Source organism: Ptychodera flava, chromosome 5 (assembly GCF_041260155.1).
Source record: "Ptychodera flava strain L36383 chromosome 5, AS_Pfla_20210202, whole genome shotgun sequence".
Taxonomy (NCBI): domain Eukaryota; kingdom Metazoa; phylum Hemichordata; class Enteropneusta; family Ptychoderidae; genus Ptychodera; species Ptychodera flava.
Genome location: NC_091932.1, coordinates 12,587,624 through 12,606,724, shown reverse-complemented (window position 1 = coordinate 12,606,724; position 19,101 = coordinate 12,587,624). Strand labels below are relative to the sequence as shown.

Genomic DNA, 19,101 nt, shown 5'->3' with positions numbered 1-19,101 from the left:
TAGCCCACAAAATGGAGACGCAGAGAGATAGCCAGACTGACAAAAATGAAAGATTAAAAACTTCCGTGTAATGTCCCGAAAAAGAACAGGTTGTAAAATTTTCCAAAATCTACCGATGATTGTATGTTTGTTACCCCGAAATCTAGCGACAACACAGGGATTCTATTACTAGTATTTCATTCACTGAGGAGCTGGCTGGCTCGTACTGCTTTTAGCGCTCTTGGCTTCCGCCCTTATTCCATACGGGCCACCCATCGGTCGCAAACGGCAAAAAAGCGATGGCGGAACACATTAAAACGGAATCTTTTTAAAGAAAATAATGACAAAAAGTATTATTTAAGTGCCTGACGACCGGGAAATCCTGATTCAGTCGCCTTCTTACTGTCTGGATGCGGCCCACTTCATGATGTAGCCCACTCGTTGTAATTACTATAAAATGCGATTCCAGTGGACCCTGTCAGTATGGTAGAATTTGACTTTGCTTGATGATTTCAAAATCACCCACTGTCATAATGTGTCAGATCAAACTAGCTGCACTACTTGCACTGTTCTTTGCAACGATGTGCCTTCGAGGTCTCAGAAGCGAGGATACAAGCCTCCGACACGACGGACTCGGAGATGCAAGTGCGAAGAATTTAAAATTCACGTCAATCAAGAAAAGAAGTTTTTCTGGGGAAGAAGAAGGGTTTCTTTCTAATACAGAAACATCCAGGCCAAAAAGACTCTTCTGAAATATTGGCACTTGAAAACGGAGCAAGGCACTGGTGGTAAGTACCATACTATGAATTACAGATGCGTACCTTTCAGAAGCATGCCTGGCACGATTTCTGTTGGAGCGCTTTTACTCATGAGACAAGATTTCATCCCCAACCACAGTCTCTCTATCCACAGGGACTGTGTCAAAACTGAGCAGTATCTCCCATTTCCAACCTTTTCCAAGTCATGGTATCAACGTGAAGAGCATCTCGTACCAATTTTACTTGCTATTCGCATTACAACGGTGCATTCAAATTGCATGTGCCCTAGGATGCATGCCTAAATTCATACATGCAACCCTCATGAGAAAAGTACCACCAGAAAATGACCGGTCTGCCTGGCTGTTTACGTGTTCACATACAGTGAGCCTATGACGTCAGACTATCAAGTAAGGTTCCCTCAGTTGCTGGGAGGAGAGGTTTATTGAGGTGCTAACTGGTCCTCGTTTATTGGGATTCGCTGATAAAGCCTAGTTCTAGATCGATTGCGCTCTTTTGTACACTCGCCAGTTCCTAACCAGAGATTTGTAAATATAGCGATTTTTGCTAGTAGTAATGTCTGTCTTGTAGAGGGACCGTGTTTCAACAAAAACGACCCAGTACTTGTTGAAATGTGTGGTCTGTTTTAGATTAGCCAGGATACGAAACCATCCTACCGATTCCGGCAGTTTGTATGCAGAGGTCTTTCAAAAGGGTTTTAGCATATAGGGCCCGATATCTGATCAATCAACCCGAAAATATATCCGATAGCCTATAAAAACCTCCAGTTACTCTAGTTTTCACGTCCGTCCCTACTTTCTTATCTGTACGTCAGTGTCTTCTATATGAAAAAGAATATAATATCATATCACGGAGGAACCCCCATGATTGTATTTTAGCAGAGCAGTCAGTTTTCGCAATTTCAAAGCTTGCCTTGTTTGAACGATTGATACAGTGACGATGCCATTTTCCGATGTGAATGAAAATTCGACCGATGCAAAATAGACGACGTGGAGCAAAGCCACGTGAAAAGTACTGACAACGCTGTCCAGCGCGGCAGGCTTATGATTAGCTGACCACAAGTAAAATTGACCGTTATGGCTACTTATTAAATTTGACCGCAGTTTTTCAGGGCTCTTTCATCTTTTGTGAATTGAAATATCTTCCGATATAACAATATAACAATCCATTTAATTCTCAGGCTAACCAAATTTTCACATAAAATTCGAAGAAACAATACTGAAATGCGATCAAATTTTCTGCTTTAGTTGTCTCCTTTGTAGACATAACGAGCAATTAATGTCACATTGCATCAAACGCACATTATGCTGCTATTGATGTTTGACGCACATAGAGACTCAACACGTAAATAGCTCGATATCCAGAAAGTAATCATCTTCAAATTTTAGGGGTCTTATAAAATTCGAACAGCCCGGCTTGCCAAGTCAGTCCCCGCTACGCCCAGACAGTACGAGATAAGCCTGTTCACGCCTGCACACACGCCTGCAATAGCTCTATGCAATGACTTGATAATAGATCATTAATAAACTTACGGCTCTGATACGGCTTTTGCGGACCGAGGTCATGAGGAGGAATGGCCCGAGCGAGCGAAGGCCCGTACGCCGTACGACCAAGCGCCGCAAAAGTCGTATCTGGCCGTTAACGTTTTATCATATACCTTATGGAATGATAAATATGTAGCTTACATAACATTCAGCATCGTTTTCGAGATAAAAATACGTACTATATCAACAGTTCATCGCCATTTGTGTCAATTTTTCAAAAAACGCGATGGCCGCTTCCCGTCGCAGATTGACATATTTGTTTCCCTGCAGAATTCTAGAACGCGCAAAGAAAAGTGCGCACTAATACGTGACCAACAGAGATCCAGGCTGAAATCGAGATGTAAGAAGGACAAAAATGTGATGTGATGTCAATTTGTTGTAATTTATACTGAATAGGTACGCACTTGGTATACACAGGATTTCACTAGAATTTAATATGTAACAGGTCTGACCTGAGAGCGAGCGCAGCGTAGGGTATATCGTCATTGATGTTTTCAGGCAATAGCATGCTAATTTCTGTGTTTGATGCATGATGCATATTTTGGCCATTGAGGTTGAATTGCTGTCAATTGTTTTCTAGAATAACATTTATAGATTATTATTATTAGCAATTTAACTCGGAAATGCCAAGTTCACTAACGAAAATTATTTAAAACTGGTAAATTACATGATTCCGATCAGTTTATTGTAACAGGGGCGGGAACAGAGGCAGTCTAATGTAAAACACGTACTTGATATTCCCGTGGTAGCTCCTACAGCACCACACGATTTTTAATTCTCGCGTGAGTTGACCGTTCGTTCTCGCGAGAGTTGGCTTCTTTCAAAATGGCGGCGCCTAGTGATGACCGAACCAGGCTTTCAAAAGTGATCGAAAATAGTCATTTTGAACCAAATTTCACACTTTCTTTGGGATAGAGAGATTCTTTGTCGGAAATACACATTGTCGAGTAGGATTTGTGGTAGATGATATCTTTAATTTCACGCAATCCGTGTAAAAGTATTCAAAATGGCCGCCTCCATGGAAGTGCTCTCTTTTCAAACTCGTAGGTATATAGAGATTCCATTATATGTAGCAGGTTTCATCAACTTTCGCAAAGTACTCTCAGAGTTAAATCACTAATTACAAAACTTTATTTCATATGCAAATGAGCTGTTATTAACTTGAAACTGCTCAATGTTTCATGGAACAATTATATTCTATCAGATCAACATATGTAGCACGTTTCATCAATTTTAATGCTGTAATTTTGGAGTAATACCCACCAATTATAAAGTTCATTAAATATGCAAATGAACCCTTCATTAATTGACACTGCTCAATGTTTTATAGCACAATTAGATATAATTAGATCATACCTGTAGCAGGTTTCATCAATTTTGTGTCGTAGTTTAAGAGTCATATACCTAATTACAAAGTTCATTAAATATGCAAATGAGCAGATAATTGACATGACACTCACAGTATCATCATAATGTTCTGAAATTGTCATCTGTGAAAAGTTTCATGAAAATTTCGTGCAGAATTTCTTGTTTATGTCCACACTGTCATTACTGGTCCATAGGGAAACCATTATATATAAGAATTATATGTCATTAATATGTAAGCCACACTAACCAAAATCTAATTAGTTCTTGCAAGTAGCATATGGTACCTGTCTACCAAATCTGACTTGAATCTGTTCAGGCGTTTTTGAGTTATCGTGTAAACAGACAGACAGACAGACAGACAGACAGACACATACACACACACACACACACACACACACCCACACACACACACACACACACATGGACAGTCAGACATCGCTATGACATTACCTCATGTATGTGAACACGTGAGCTAACTAGGTAGTATAATGAATGGCAGAGGTCCAATAAAAATCATGCATCAAATTTGATATTTATATAACCTGATCAAAGAAATTAATTCACTATGCAAATGAGGTAATAATTAGAATACGTGCTCATTAAAACATACAAAATATCTGTACAAAGGTAAGATTAAGAAATTGCAGAGGTCTGGTCCAAAAATGTTGAACTCTGTACTGATATATAGAGTCTAATTACAGAAATTCATTAAACATTCTAATGAGCAATTAATAAGAATATAATGTTCATAAAACGTACAAAATTACTATACTTAAGTATTATCAATATATAACAGAGGTACGGTCGGATATCCGAGGCCATGTGCTTCTGAACGTCACAGAAGTTGATGTTTTATACATATTCAATGTTTCAACACGTAGACACCAGGATTAGCAAAGGAATGGAGCTAGGATTGACAAACAATGTTTAGCCTCGTTATGAAATAAAACATGTTCAGCCTCGTTATGAAATAAAACATACTATGTGTTATGTGCAAATATTTTATGTACATATTTTTGATCACTTCACAATAACAGCTATTTTTAGTGGTTAGTTAATTTATTCCACGATATTCCAAAGCCAGAGGACAAGTTGTAAACGTTTCAAAAAAAGATGGGTGTTTTTTATCAAAAGTTACAACTCTTGACCCACAAAATTTAAATGCCAGTCGCGCACTTTTTTCACAGGTGTTATTTATCCTGTTTACCCGATCGGTTATGTGTTTTTTTTTTCGGTTTGACGTTCGTGTATTCCTGAGTCAAAATGGGATTCTGATAAAATGGAGTGATACTATTGTTAAAAACTGCAAGCACGAAACAGACGTATTCGGAAGATGCTAATGTTTTAGAAAGGCGCATGGAGGTTCTAGTCTGTGTCTTGTCCTAATCAGCATATCGGTAATTTTGTAACTTATCCGAACTTTGAGCTGGAGGGAGGATGTTTCGATCATCTCCAACTGTAAATTACCTAAGGTAGTTGCGCCTCGTTGGTGAATGGCTTAAACTTCTGCCCAAACATTGCTTATGGCAACTTCCTTATGGTATCTGTAAACCATTCCGTTCCGAAATCAGGAACAAAAGTCGGGGGTCACCATGCAAAATAAGACACTTGAGAAACAAATTTTTCCAAAATTTACCGACACTCTAGATTCAAAATGGCCGATATCACTCTTTTAATTTAAATTCTACATTCGATCCTCCACCCAGTCAGAAGTAAACTACAACATTTATTATAGTCATTTTATTAGTGTTCATGACAAGCATTTTAGCAACGTCACATCAAATTAACGACACTAATTGACGAAATATGCGCTCATTTCTGAAACCATTGACTGTGCAATGAATGGTCCTTATCTTTTTTGCTATCCTTCTATGATTTATTTGACAGCCTGCACGAAGGGACACGTGGTATTTAATTTGAAACCAGGTTTCTACCGAAGACGTAGTAATATAAAAGTGGCACTGGTATTGAAACGCAGGATGGAGGAGCCTTATGAAGTTCACGTAGAGTTAAAAGATACTAGGAATCGAAATGAAAGTCGGGCGAGGTGGTATAATACAACCGTGCATCCAGGTACTTTTAGTAATTTACATATTGATCTGACGGAAGATCTACAGAAACTCATAAAACCACGCCGCACACGTTTACAGATCATAGTGGACGCCCTACCAGGTTATCAAGCAGGACAGAAGACGGACATATGTCCTTTGAAAAACGCAAAGGTAAAAACGGACATATAATTTATCTGGTTACGTTTGTACTAGGTAGACACAGAACTTATCTGGTTATGTTTATATTAGGTACATATGCCACTAAGGATAGAGATCAGTTCTAAATAGCACAAAATGAAGAATTCCTTCGAAAATCTTCCTGATTATCTGATCAATAGAATTAAAATGTGCTTCATAGGATCTTTCGGACGACCCAACAAAGCTTTATCAACAAAACTTCACGATATACATATATTGATTCTTCATTTAAGTCTATTTTTCAAAAAGTCTACTTATATGAAACAAGCTTCAAGTAGCTTGCAACTTTGCTCAAACGTACTATTTCTAAAATGAAAATGAAATTTGCATAGGTCTGTTTATTTTCTTATTATAGTTATTTTCAAATCTTCTACTCTGTCCAATATCTAATTTCTAATTCGGTATGTAAGTAAATGTTTCTAAAATGATAATTGACTCTGTGAAAGGAAATTTTACGCGTTGCCAATTTTCTTCCCGTAATCGAAACATCTATTTAATCGTAACCGTCTTTCAAAATAGCTTAAAATCATTTCACAATGATTTGATCATTAGATCTGTTCAGTGATAAAAAAATTTGCATTAATTCAAGATAAAATTCGCATTCTGGTCAAAACATATTATTCTCTTAAAACACTTGTCCAGATGCTTTTTGATTTTATTTCTTTGTCCCTAGGAAGACTTAATCGTCAAACTTGCATATTTGAATTTTGGAAACTAATATTTAAGCTTTGAAGGTAAACATCTTCTGCAGGAAAATAGATACCTATGCCAATTAAACAGAAGCAATTCATATGAATGAGATATTAGTGGAGTTTTTAGATAATACATATCGAGGGGCAGTGATAAGACACCGAACTCACTGTCAGAAGATGATGTAACATTTAGCAAGGTATTTTACTCATCATTGTTTCATGAATACCAGGTAGGTGTACTCACCATGTGATTTGGCGTTCCCCTTTTGGCTAATAGGTAAGAGAAAAAAATCAAATAATTTAACTACATGCTATGCTGAGCTCTCACACGTCAGAAGCTTCTTAAAATTCATCCAATGAGAAAGAATTGGTCACGTTATATGACTTACTCATACATATTTATACGAATTAGTTACAGCTGAACATCGTTTAATGTAATTCTCTTGCTAGCATACACAAATAGTCAAAAAATCTTCAATATCAGTCTTGAATTCTACAGTAATGCATCATGGGTTTTGTTGTTTCCAGATAGTCCTCGGCAATGATCGAGCAAGCAGCTGTAAGAGTTACAATGTGACGGTGAGAGTTGACGACTTGATTGATATTGGCGGCGAGTACAATATAGTTTCCCCAAAGCTCGTCAACACGTTAATATGCAGTGGTGTCTGTCGAGCAGCCGGAAGCCGAGAAGCTTGTACATTGGCAAGCAGACGCAGCTGTGTGCCAACGGTTTTTAGCAACCTCAGTATCAAGTTTACAAACAAAAACGATCATCGTGTTAAGCATAAAAAGTACGAGAACGTCATAGTGGAAGAATGTGGGTGCCCGGTCGCAGTTCAGCAGAATTCTGCACTAAGCCTAGAGAATACAACCAAGAATTACACAGACACTACAGGAGAATAAGGTGGAGTAGATCAGACCCAGAAAATAGCCATTTACACACAATCAGTCTGAGCTTCTGTGCCTTTAAAAAGTAATAGCAATATAAGGTATCTTGCTCAAGTTTATAGTTTTCTGGTTTTAGCAATATTTTATATACTATAATGAAAATTACATTTTATGTGTTTTACTGTTGTTAAGCTACATTACATTATTTTGTTTATTTTATTGAGTCTATAATTGAAAATCAAATGATTGTAAGTATTCCTTTACATATTTCTGATTAATTTTTTTGGTTCATACATCTCAGTGTGTTTATCAACACTTATTTAATAGACATGAAACTTTCGCAGAAATTAGCGACGATTATTACAGTCTAAACGAGTATATCCACTTGGCAAATGTTTAGTCCTTGTCTTTTAGTTTTGTCACCAAAATGGGGCTTCGTATTTGTATAGATCCAAGCGCGGCCAGAAATTTTGACGCACAGAGTACTTTCATGCGGTAGAGATACAGTTTCCATTATGAAAGGTGAGCTGTCAAGTGTTTTGTCTAGGTCCCAAAAAGTCATGTAATTAAGAGTGCAACGCCTGTATATTCCCGAGGAATTACGTGAATAATTTCCAGAAACAATGAACTATAATCTTGTTGCAGTACAGTGGATTCCATAAGCATTGCAAGCAGGGTACGCTACGTTACAGTGTTCGCACCGTCGACATTCAGTTTGTTCTCGAAAAATAGCGTAACTTTGTCTTAGGTAAATTTGTAGGCCTATGTTATCTTTGAAATCGTGTATAATTTTTGCGGAAGGCACGTGTAGATCAGAGGTCGTCTGGCAATTGCTCCGCACACGAACGTGAGCGCCGTCTTCCTCGTTCACACGACGGTTTTGATAGAGTGACTAAGAACAAATTCGTCAATTCTGTCCTGAGTAAATGATACAATTTAACCTCCCACGTCTGTTCTTACAATGAAACTATAGAATCAATAATAATAATAATAATAATAATAATAATAATAATAATAATAATAATAATAATAATAATAATAATAATAATTAAAGCTGCAAGCAGCGTTGGCGGGGCCCAAGCGGTTAACATGGTTGAAAAAATCTTGCACTAATGATATTTTGTGCAAAATTCGACTGGTTACTGTACGTTTCACTTGGAATTTTATATTTACGGAAAATCCAATATGGCGGCCAAACCACGTGACCGATCAAAACGCCTTTCGCAAACTTGAAAGAGATCACACTTAAGATGTTACATGTCAAATTTCAGTCGAATCGGTGTGTTGGTTCTGGAGGAGAAGATTCTTAATGATTAAATTGCGATTTTCGCAAAATGCAATATGGCGGCCGAATCACGTGACCGATCCAAATGTCTTTTGCAAACTTGAAAGAGATCACTCTAAGGATGACATGAGTAGAATTTCAGCTCAAACGGTGTTTTGGTTCATGAGAAGAAGATTTTTAATGATTAAATGGGTATTTTAAAAAAATCCAATATGGCGGCCAAATCACGTGACCGATCGAAATCTTTTTCGCAAACTTGAAAGAGATAACTCTAAGGATGACATGAGTAAAATTTCAGCTCAAACAGTGTTTTGGTTCTTGAGAAGAAGATTTTTGAAGATTAAATTGCGATTTTCGCAAAATCCAATATGGCGGCCAAATCACGTGATCGATCGAAACGTTATTTGCAAACATGAAAGAGATCACTCTAAGGATGACATGAATAAAATTTCAGCTCAAACGGTGTTTCGGTTCTTGAGAAGAAGATTTTTAAAGATTAAATGGGTATTTTTCAAAAATCCAATATGGCGGCCAAAGTCACGTGACCGCACGCGATTTTATTTACAAAATCTGAAGACCTTAGGTCATGCTTCCTACAGAAAAAAATTCAAATTTACCAGACCCCTAGATCATCAGGAGAAGCCGTTTTTAGGATTTTAAAAAATCCAATATGGCCGCCAGGTCACGTGACCAATCGAAATTTGCATACCCAGGTGCACGAGAGCTTATAGGTACCTATTAGCCCTGCAAGTTTAAGAAGTCTGCGGTGAGCGGTGTTTGAGTTCTAGGTCACCAAAAAAGGAGCGGAAGAACGAAAAGAAGAAGAAGAAGAAGAAGAAGAAGAATATTGAACTCCTATAAAACCAATAGGGCCCAGCCGGTAGGCTTGGCCCTTAATAATTTTTAAGTCCCAATATATTCATTATGTAGTTCTTGAGATACTGTTTGTATATTAGCCATTATACGAATGGCGCAAAGTAGTCTTAATTTTGCAAGCCACAGCCTCCAAAAACTAATCAAACAAATATTTTAATCTTCGTATATTTAATAATTTCCATTGATGTAATACCAACAACAATTGTCGTAAATCAACCACAAATGTATTAAAACAGGTTAACCATAGATACAACAGCTACCAACTATATATGTGATACAAAAATCAAGCATTAATGTAAAGTCACTATAAATATAATAAACTTGAATCCGAATGTAATCAATTTTTTTGTTAATTGTCCTGAGTAAATGATAAACATTGTTATATGACTATCGTGGCATTATTGCACACCTGCTGCCTCAAACTTGGCTTCATTTAAGTTGCATTCTGGTTAACAGTAATTCAGTCTGGATTACCAAAGCACAAATCGTGTTAGGCAAAACAAATCGCAAAATTTCTGGAGCCGCCTGAAGCTCAAGAAGAACGAAGTCCCCTCCCCCCTTCTTTGCAACCAAACAGCTTTCTTCAAGGCCATCAGAGACAACTATCATAAACACAAAACAGAATGTCTTCTATCACATGAAGCAAACGAAAGGTGAAACAACAAAACATCTCTGAAACAATTCGTATTCTTTAAAACAACTTTACAACAACCCTTTACATACGATGAAATACATGCATAATGCAAAAGATTGAAATTTATCGCAAAAAAAGACAATCTACCAGAGATTGGTCAATCTTGACACCAAAAACAAACAATTTAGTAAACAAGCAACATAATGATTCTAGTCCCTCTTGTAAAGGAACAATTGAAAAAGCCAAACCTTACGTAGCGAGTGATGAAGACCACATCGATGTTTCCAAACGCACTTTAAGACGAATCACAAAAATGAGCGATTACAGATGAGGTCAGTTGACACAAGTACAATTCAGCGGCTTTTCACCACATAACTCACCATCACGTGATCATAACAACCTGTACGTCGTCGTATGCGCGAAGAAACATTTTTTCATTAATACATTGCTACAAGAAACACAAAATGTAGCCTTGCTTTCCTTACATTTATGACCAGGTCAGAACAATTTTTCTTATTGATAGATAAAATGGGAGAAAGCTATATAGTTGAGAAATAGACATCCCCCGTAAATCTTAAGTTTCCTTGCCATTGATGCCACAGGGTATTGAAAAAGTTTATATATATATATATATATATATATATATATATATATATATATATATATATATATATATATATATATATATGCGCAGAGTCAAACACAGAAACTATCTATATAATTACACTTTTAATAGAAAAATTTAAGAACCAATTCTTGAATGGTGATAACGAGGTATATTTTATTACATTTGTGGTAATTAGTAGTATATCAACAGGTGGTTTTTTTATTACATTTATGGTAACTATGTTATTAGAATTAAGATTGTTTTTTTATTATTATTGATTGCATTAAATTTATGAACGATATTACTTTTATGGATGTACTTTCTTTATTAAACTTTTAGTCAGTGTTACAGTTATGGAGAGTATTGAATTTATGAAGGTTATAGATCTTATTATGAACACGCTAGATGTAAAATGTATTTTCTTCGAATTTAACGTTTGGGTTATGACGAATGGATCAAAAATGTTGTCACGGACATGCAAAGACATATGGACACACGCTCACACAGACGCAGACAAACGTGCACACAAACCTGATAAGAGTTATTGCAACTATGCGAGGTGTGACCATACATGCGCCAAAGGCATAAATGGGGTAGGCATGGAGGAGAAATCGATTGTTTGCAGATATTTTGAGGTGAAAGACAAATTCATTCAAGGTAGATTGAAGACTTAAACTTTTGCCCAGACTTTCCCGAAGGAAACTTTAAACTATTTACTTTCGAAATCAAGAGTAAAACTCGGGGTCATCGTGCAAAATTTAGTACTTGAGAAGGAACTTACCGACATTTTATCGGCTCTTGAAAATCAAAGTGGCCACCATCCCCGTGTTACCTCTCTGGGAAAACTCAAATTTTAGATTTTTACTAAAGTAAGTGGGTGAAAACGTTATTTACTGCATGGTATAACAAAAATGTATTGTATTAGTTTGAGAGTCCGAATATCTGTCCCCGGGGTGCATTCTACCTCAGTGGGGAGAGGGCAGTGAACGCTCTTGATTGTATGCCCCATACACCAAACGTCTCGCGCTCCGGGGAGTTTGTTAATGACATAGCATACAAGCGGGGGCCTCGACCCGACCACCTGAGCGCAAGTTGAACAGAACTTTTCCCCGGAACCACGGTTTAAGTGATGCACGATGTAATGTTACTGAAAGTACGGAAAGGTTTTACTCTCAGCAATGAATAAGATTTAAATGAGGACTGTGACAGACGACAGAGTAATATATGAAGATTACTCATGTTCCGTCACGAGGAAACTAAAATCATCCACCTCTTCCATGGAATGACAACCAAAAGGATTGAACGCCTCTCAAAATGGTTCGCTTTTGATGAATCAGCCCATGCTGCCTTGATCATGCCATGCTTCACAGACTAGAACTATGCCCGATGATGCATGTACCATTGTTGTGAAGGCGTCTGCATTGCGTCTTCTATAATCGTGTTGACACGCACACCTTGCCAGAGGGCTCAATGTGATGTATGGGTTTGATCTCTATCCCAGAGGCGCAGAATTAGTGGTCACTCCCTTTTACCCACCAAATGATACGAGAAAAGATCTAGAATTGCTTACCCGCAAAAAAATGAATTATCTTGGTCCCCCATTAAATAGCTCCCCACAGCCCTCTCCCCGTTGCTATCATCTTGCTACATGATATTCCCCAACACGACAGCCAAGCAGACGAAGATATCTCTGACGCCCCCTAAAAACGAATACCCCAAGGAAAAGAGATCTCTCTTTTGCTTCTTCTTACACGAACAGTTTTTTTTGGCGGGCCCTCTTTAAAGCAACATACACTCACCTGTATGTACAGAGCATTTTCAAATCTATTCGCAGTTTCCAACTGTTCATCGGTTCAGAGCTGACGGTGGCCAGGGAAGTTACCAGCTGACGTCGTCACTCCACGTGGTGTCGTTTGTGAAACGCACGCATTTTGTTTCATCCTTTGTCGTGTTCAGGGCTCTTACAATGTAGCGGGTGCTGACAGCCTTGATAGCCCGTGTCTTGCCGTCAGTTCGCTTGTTCTGACAGGAAAGGCCATTTATAGACCCCTGCTTGACCATACATTTTGTATTCTTCATGGTACGTAATGTTCTGAGTTCAGTTTGGTCCAAGAAAATGCAAATATTTGCTTGAGAATGACTTAAAATCACGACGCAATAGAGATTTCAGAGTCTGGCTTCGATGGAGTGCTCAGGGGGACCAGTGGATTCATAACAACAACAAGGCGGGATATGGGGGCATGTAAAGGTCACGAGAGTGGTGGACTTAAAGAGGACTGCAAGTCACGAATCACAAAGTGCGTCATAACCCTTGGACAAGTACATATTTATATATACCTGTTTTTACGACACCCGGATCCTGTAGATACTCGCAGGGAAGTTCGTTTCCTTTTTAAACAGAAAATGTCATTCTGTTCAATTTACTCGTCTCCGTAAAGCGTTATTTTTAGAGACTATTGTAAATCGTGCTCACGTGAGCATATTTACAAAGTGTGATTAGTTAGGCATCGTTTAAATGTTCCCCGAACTTTCAGTGCGTCAGCCCCTTACAAATTTAATGTGTTGTTTTCTAGCACCAACAGAACACTTGTCAGTCTTTTACCCAATGAGCTGCTAACGAGTTATGTGGCCGGGCGATTGGGGAGTGTACGAACTGTTTTCTTTGAAAAACTATACAGAGACTTTGTCTGGTCGTTGGGGTGATTTTAACCGCTGAAGATGCGCCTTAGATTTGCGCACATCGCTTCCGTGTCCGGTAAGGTGATCTTCACCGCTGCTGCAGCGCTGACGTACCGCGCGCAACTTTTCTGCGCGTAATTAATTGTCGTTCACTGTGGTACAAAATTAAAAGCACGTGTACGATCCCCGGAAGTACGGATCGACACATGTTAAACTCCCGTTAGATATCATACGACACGGTAGTGATTAAAGTGTGAATACTTACACGTTTCTACGTGTACCACATCATCGGATATTCTCTTGGTATTTTCTGTAAAGCGACGGCTTTCCATAACGTTAGCTCGACTTGAATCTGACGACATTTGCTACATTATACTAGAAAAGGCTCGAACAACACTGTCTTCTCTTTCAAAGTTTCGAAAACAAAAATGTTTGTTCGGTGTAATAAAATTAATAACACACACAAGCAAAGGCAAGATCACGATTTGTTGCCCGCCCAAGGGATGGTGTCAAGTGTTTCAAAAGACTTTCCTTGAGAACTTTTGTTTTAATGTATGGGCTGTATGTTGTGATGAAAATAAGTTTGTTCGTTGTTTTTTTCGCATCTCTTCGAGGTTCGTTTGTGTATTTCTATACTGCGGTCTATCTCCGCTGTTATTTTATTACTAGTGAATTCGTTGTTCTTATATTCTATATAGAGCAGTTTGCTCGTGTAAAATATGACTTTTTGGGGAAAGTCGACATTGTTGTTGCATGTACGTGGGTATCTGAGGATTTCGCCTTAAACGAAACCATTAAAGGTTGCTGTTAAATGAAAAGATTGTCTAACTAAAAAAATTGAAATTGCTTTTGGTTTAGCGTGGGTTTTTGTGTCGCGAATATTTTCTTTTTGAAATCTTGCACCTTTTAGAATTGCCACATCAAGGAATGTGAATTCCTGTTTTGAGCTTTCAGACGAAAACCGTGAATGTCCGGTGAATTGTGTAGATTGAATAGGTGAAATTCGTTTGTTCGGTTTGTGTTCCTTGATAGCGAAAATATCATCTCCAGATTTTCCCAAAAGTGAATGTCGTTGGGGTGATTCGAAATGATTTTCTTTTCAAGTTCATTAAAAGTAATGCCAGTTATTTCCCCGTGACTCATTTGATCCCATGCTACAGCCTCGGCTTTGGCGGAAATAGTCCTGTTACATTCGAAGCTGTTGTAGTAGAGAATGAGTCACAGCAGTATTATCAAATATTGTGTTAGTGTTTTTTTAATGCTTTATTTCGTTTGAAGAGGGCTTTGTGAATCCTAGTGCTTTCTAGTTGAATTACTTCTTCGTGCATTGTGTTTGCTTACATTGAGAATATGTCAATGCCTGTGAATTAAACAATGTTTGAAAGTTGTGTACAGACGGGAGTATATGTTTGAGCCGTACCACTCTAATCTGATACTCAATACAGAATACAAGAACAACGATAAATAATAAAAGAACAGCGGAGATAGACGCGCAAGGCGCGGCCCTCTAGCTTACCAAAAATGCTAGGGATTATGGCGCGGACCCACTAGCTTACCTCCTCTCCCCCACTAATTTGGGACTGTGGCGCGGTAGCGCGTGTGCCACATCGCCTCGGTCCCAAATGTTGGGGGATGCGCCACAATTGTAAGCTTTCCACGCGAGCAAAGGGCTCAGATGCCACATTTTAACTTTTTTTGGGTAAATAAGGGATAGTATAGCATGGCCTGGAGAGAGGAGAGAGAGAGAGAGAGAGAGAGAGAGAGAGAGAGAGAGAGAGAGAGAGAGAGAGAGAGAGAGAGAGAGAGAGAGAGTAGACACAATAAGATGTAGTCGTGGTGTCTTTTTCTCATTAGCTTATGCATTATATTCCACGCTACACAATATTGGAGGAACTTGTTACATTTAAATGGCACACACACACACACACACACACACACACACACACACACACACATATATATCTATATATATATATATATATATATATATATATATATATATATATATATATATATATATATATATAAAGACGTTCAACCTTTATAACCATAAGTCTATAAATAAATCAGAAGCGTTTCTCGAGTTATGACGAGTTTTGATCTGCACTCGATGTAATTACTTCCATCCGCTGCCAATGAGATGCCCGCTGTACATATTTATGATAACACATCATTTAAGCCAAAGGAAGGGTACGAGCGTTTTATGGGCCAACTGCAGAACCGACACCATCAGTTCAACGTTGTCTGCCGTTTCCAACTTGAAGTTTTCGAGGTCCAATTATTTGTTCTTTAGTCACCGCTACATGACATTTTGTGATTTTGGACTCTCTTAGAAAACTCATGACATTATAATCAAAATCAAATAATGTAAATAGCAGCAAATCCTTTGTTTTATCAATCCACCGGCTAATGCTCGAGAAAATACCAGAAGAGGCATGTAAAGGTTATCTCTTAACCGTCGATGTCGAAAGCTCCTTGAACTTGGAAGGATGGAATGTGATTGCTCCAAAAATTTTACTACTCTTGTTAGCCAAGGTGACTGCAGAAATGCTTAGTCTCCTGAACGCTTTGGGAATTCCGGTCAGTGTGTACCGTCATCCTTCCGCGATCTTCTCGTACTGCTGACAGAACCCGACAGCACCGTTGTATTGTGAAAACCTATAAGAACGTAATCGTGGATAGCTGTCAGTGTGAAGCTTTTCAACTAAGACAAGATGTCGGCATCATGGCCATGTAGAAAGAAAAAGGATTTCCTTTATACCTATGTAATCGAACCAATTCTGTTTAAAAGAAGCCCTCGCCAGCGATTCTATCATTCTATTTAGATGATCGACCTTTATAATTTGTCTTAATGTATTCGTGTAAGATACATGTGAAAGACATAGACTGGAAGTGTCTCAGAGGGTTGTAGCCTATTGGTTGGCTGAGAATAATTGACGTTAATGAATCAGCTAAACAGCTTTTGGTGTGAGACTCCTTAAGTAGCTGTAAATAATTACATCCTAGCAATGCCAATAAGCTATAACCTCCCCAGCCGCTGCCAATTAACCTAACAGAGATTTGGGAATCATATTACACCCGTGGCCACTTTAGTGTTGATTAAGCCTGTCTGGTGCAAGCAGAAATTCTGTTTGTATAAACGAAACAAAGTGGTGATCGGTGTAATAAATGTAAGGTTCACTATCGGCACCCCACTGTTAGGATTGAGATAACGTTCTACTAAAATGTCTCGCCTGCCCAATTCAAATCAATCACAACACTGCACTGTAGACACGCTGTAAGTCTGCACTCCGACAATGAACATCAATAACAACGGTCGCGAATATCAGTCCTTCAGTAAGGACGTGGGCAGCTTGATTGTTCAAAATATAAGACATTGTGGTGGCAATTTGGCATCTAGCGAGGTACCACGAGGAGCTACAAAATAACAAGCAAGCGACCGTTTTAAGATAAGCGTGGAGGGAGCCAGAAAAGTTTGGAAGAGATATACATGTATCAGGACAGGTTCCCTTCAACCGGGATGAGAAAAGTGTCGTTCATGGTTACACACATGTGAATACATGTACATGTAAAATGCTACCTCGACTGTACTTTACTCTTACCTTTTCTCTCGTACCAAGTGAAATTGGAGTAAGTTTATTCATGGTTTGTAGGAAAGAAACATGGCTTAGTGCAAGTGAATGTTTATTTCGAAAGTTTTGCAGTCAAGACGGGCGATGTCTGTAATTTAATTGCTAACATTTTCAAAGTGGCATTTTCTCAATTCCCGCGTCTGAACAAAATCTGAACACGACACTTACGATACACGCTATCGTATCGTTGGTATTCATTCACTGCAATATTGAAATCGGCACAAAATGTGTGATGTTCTGTAACACTGACTGCATTTGAAACACATGAGTTTTACCTGAAACTAAATACTGATAGGGCAAATGCTGTGGTCAATATCATTTGTATAGTGTATTTTATAATCACTCCCTAATTTCAGGCTAATCGGCGTGTCCATGAGGTACCGATAGTAGGCTCATTATCACCGCTGATACAGGGTAAAGTAACCGTTTTATCACCCTTCTGCAGACAGAATTTCTGCTTGCACCAGACAGGCTTGATCAACACTAAAGTGGCAACGGGTGTAATTAATACTAGATGCAAAGAACACTAATTTTGTACATCATTGTTTTAGTGATGTCTAACATCACCGTCGGCGAAGTGGCGTGGAAGCGGCGCCAAGATTTCACTACATTCGTTATCCACCTTAGCTTAGTATTAAATATTGGTTTGATTATCACATGATCAGTGATAAGAAGCGAAGCATTGCCACAACTAAGCATGGCAATAATGTGCAATTACAGTGTGATATCGCAGATCACAAACACAATCCGGATTCACAGACCTGGTTGAAAAAAAATTACTTTCAATTCCCGGTGGTTGCACTCTGAGGGCATATGAGTACTCGTGCTTGTTCCCAAAATCACTGTAAATCGGGTGTTTTTAGTTCACCATCACAATCCGTAAAAAAATTGAGACTTTTTCCAAAAGTTGACCCATGAAACGGTTAGAATACCCCTTTGAAACCTGGTAATTAATTTTCCTAGATCTACAGCCATGCCAGTGCTAAATTAGTTTGTTTCAAAATAAAAATTTGATAAAATTTGTTTTGATTAATGATGTTAATGCAAAGTTTTTTTTCCAAAATTTGTCATATTGCTTCAGACTCTAATGAAAGTAAACTGGGACGGACGACAAGAATAGACTTGACTGATGTATTAAAACGACCTCATTGCTCTATACAATATTGACATGGCTGTACCTGTATTTTGACATTATCTCTCCCTCTCGTAGATTTTGTTAATTTTGGGGATGGTTTTGGTCTAATTTCTCCCATTTATATCAAAATAAGGGTGTCTCTTTGTAGAAAATCCCAGATAAGCGTTGTTTTGAAATGTTGCGGAACAAGCATGCGCACCCAGCCATCCTGTGAGTGCCGCCGCCAGACTTTCATTAGCATCCCTTCGATTAGAAAAACCACATAGCTTCAATATCACCATAAAGTTTTCATTTGCTGTACCTATTGATATAGTATTTCACATTAACCCAACTTGTTCTTCCACAGTGTTCAGCTTGTTAGCACTGCCTGCATGCACGCGTTGCATTGTCAAATGCAATCGTTGGCAACTGCATAGTAATGCAGACTGGAATTCGTTTGTCATCAGGGACTTCGCATAGATTGCACACAGTGCGAAGGGTCTTGCTTTCTAAAAGAATAAAACAGTTACAGCTGTTTTCCTTTCGACATAGTGCCAGAGCAAAACCTGCAATCGGTAAATTATTTCATGAATTCTGAATCGTACCTATATTCGCACTAAAATAAGCGTATTGTTTACATGTTACGTAGTTATACATGTAAAGTGCACTGTTGTTAACGTTTACACTGTACCAGATATTTTCAGTATGTATATTCTTTTTGTTGATCTGGTGTTACATTCCTTAAAAAAAAGAAAAAGAAAAGTGCACTGTTGTTGTT

The 19,101-nt window shown here is 38.3% G+C and overlaps 1 long non-coding RNA gene across 1 annotated transcript in view; it reads right to left on the bottom strand.

Annotated features, from left to right (window-relative positions):
• Positions 1–13,091, bottom strand: part of LOC139133056 (uncharacterized) — a 73,773-nt gene extending 60,682 nt beyond the window's left edge. Inside the window, exon 1 of the long non-coding RNA XR_011552522.1 lies at positions 12,698–13,091. This is a non-coding gene — a long non-coding RNA (uncharacterized lncRNA). The remainder of the gene's footprint in view (positions 1–12,697) is intronic.
• Positions 13,092–19,101: the final 6,010 nt, after the last annotated feature.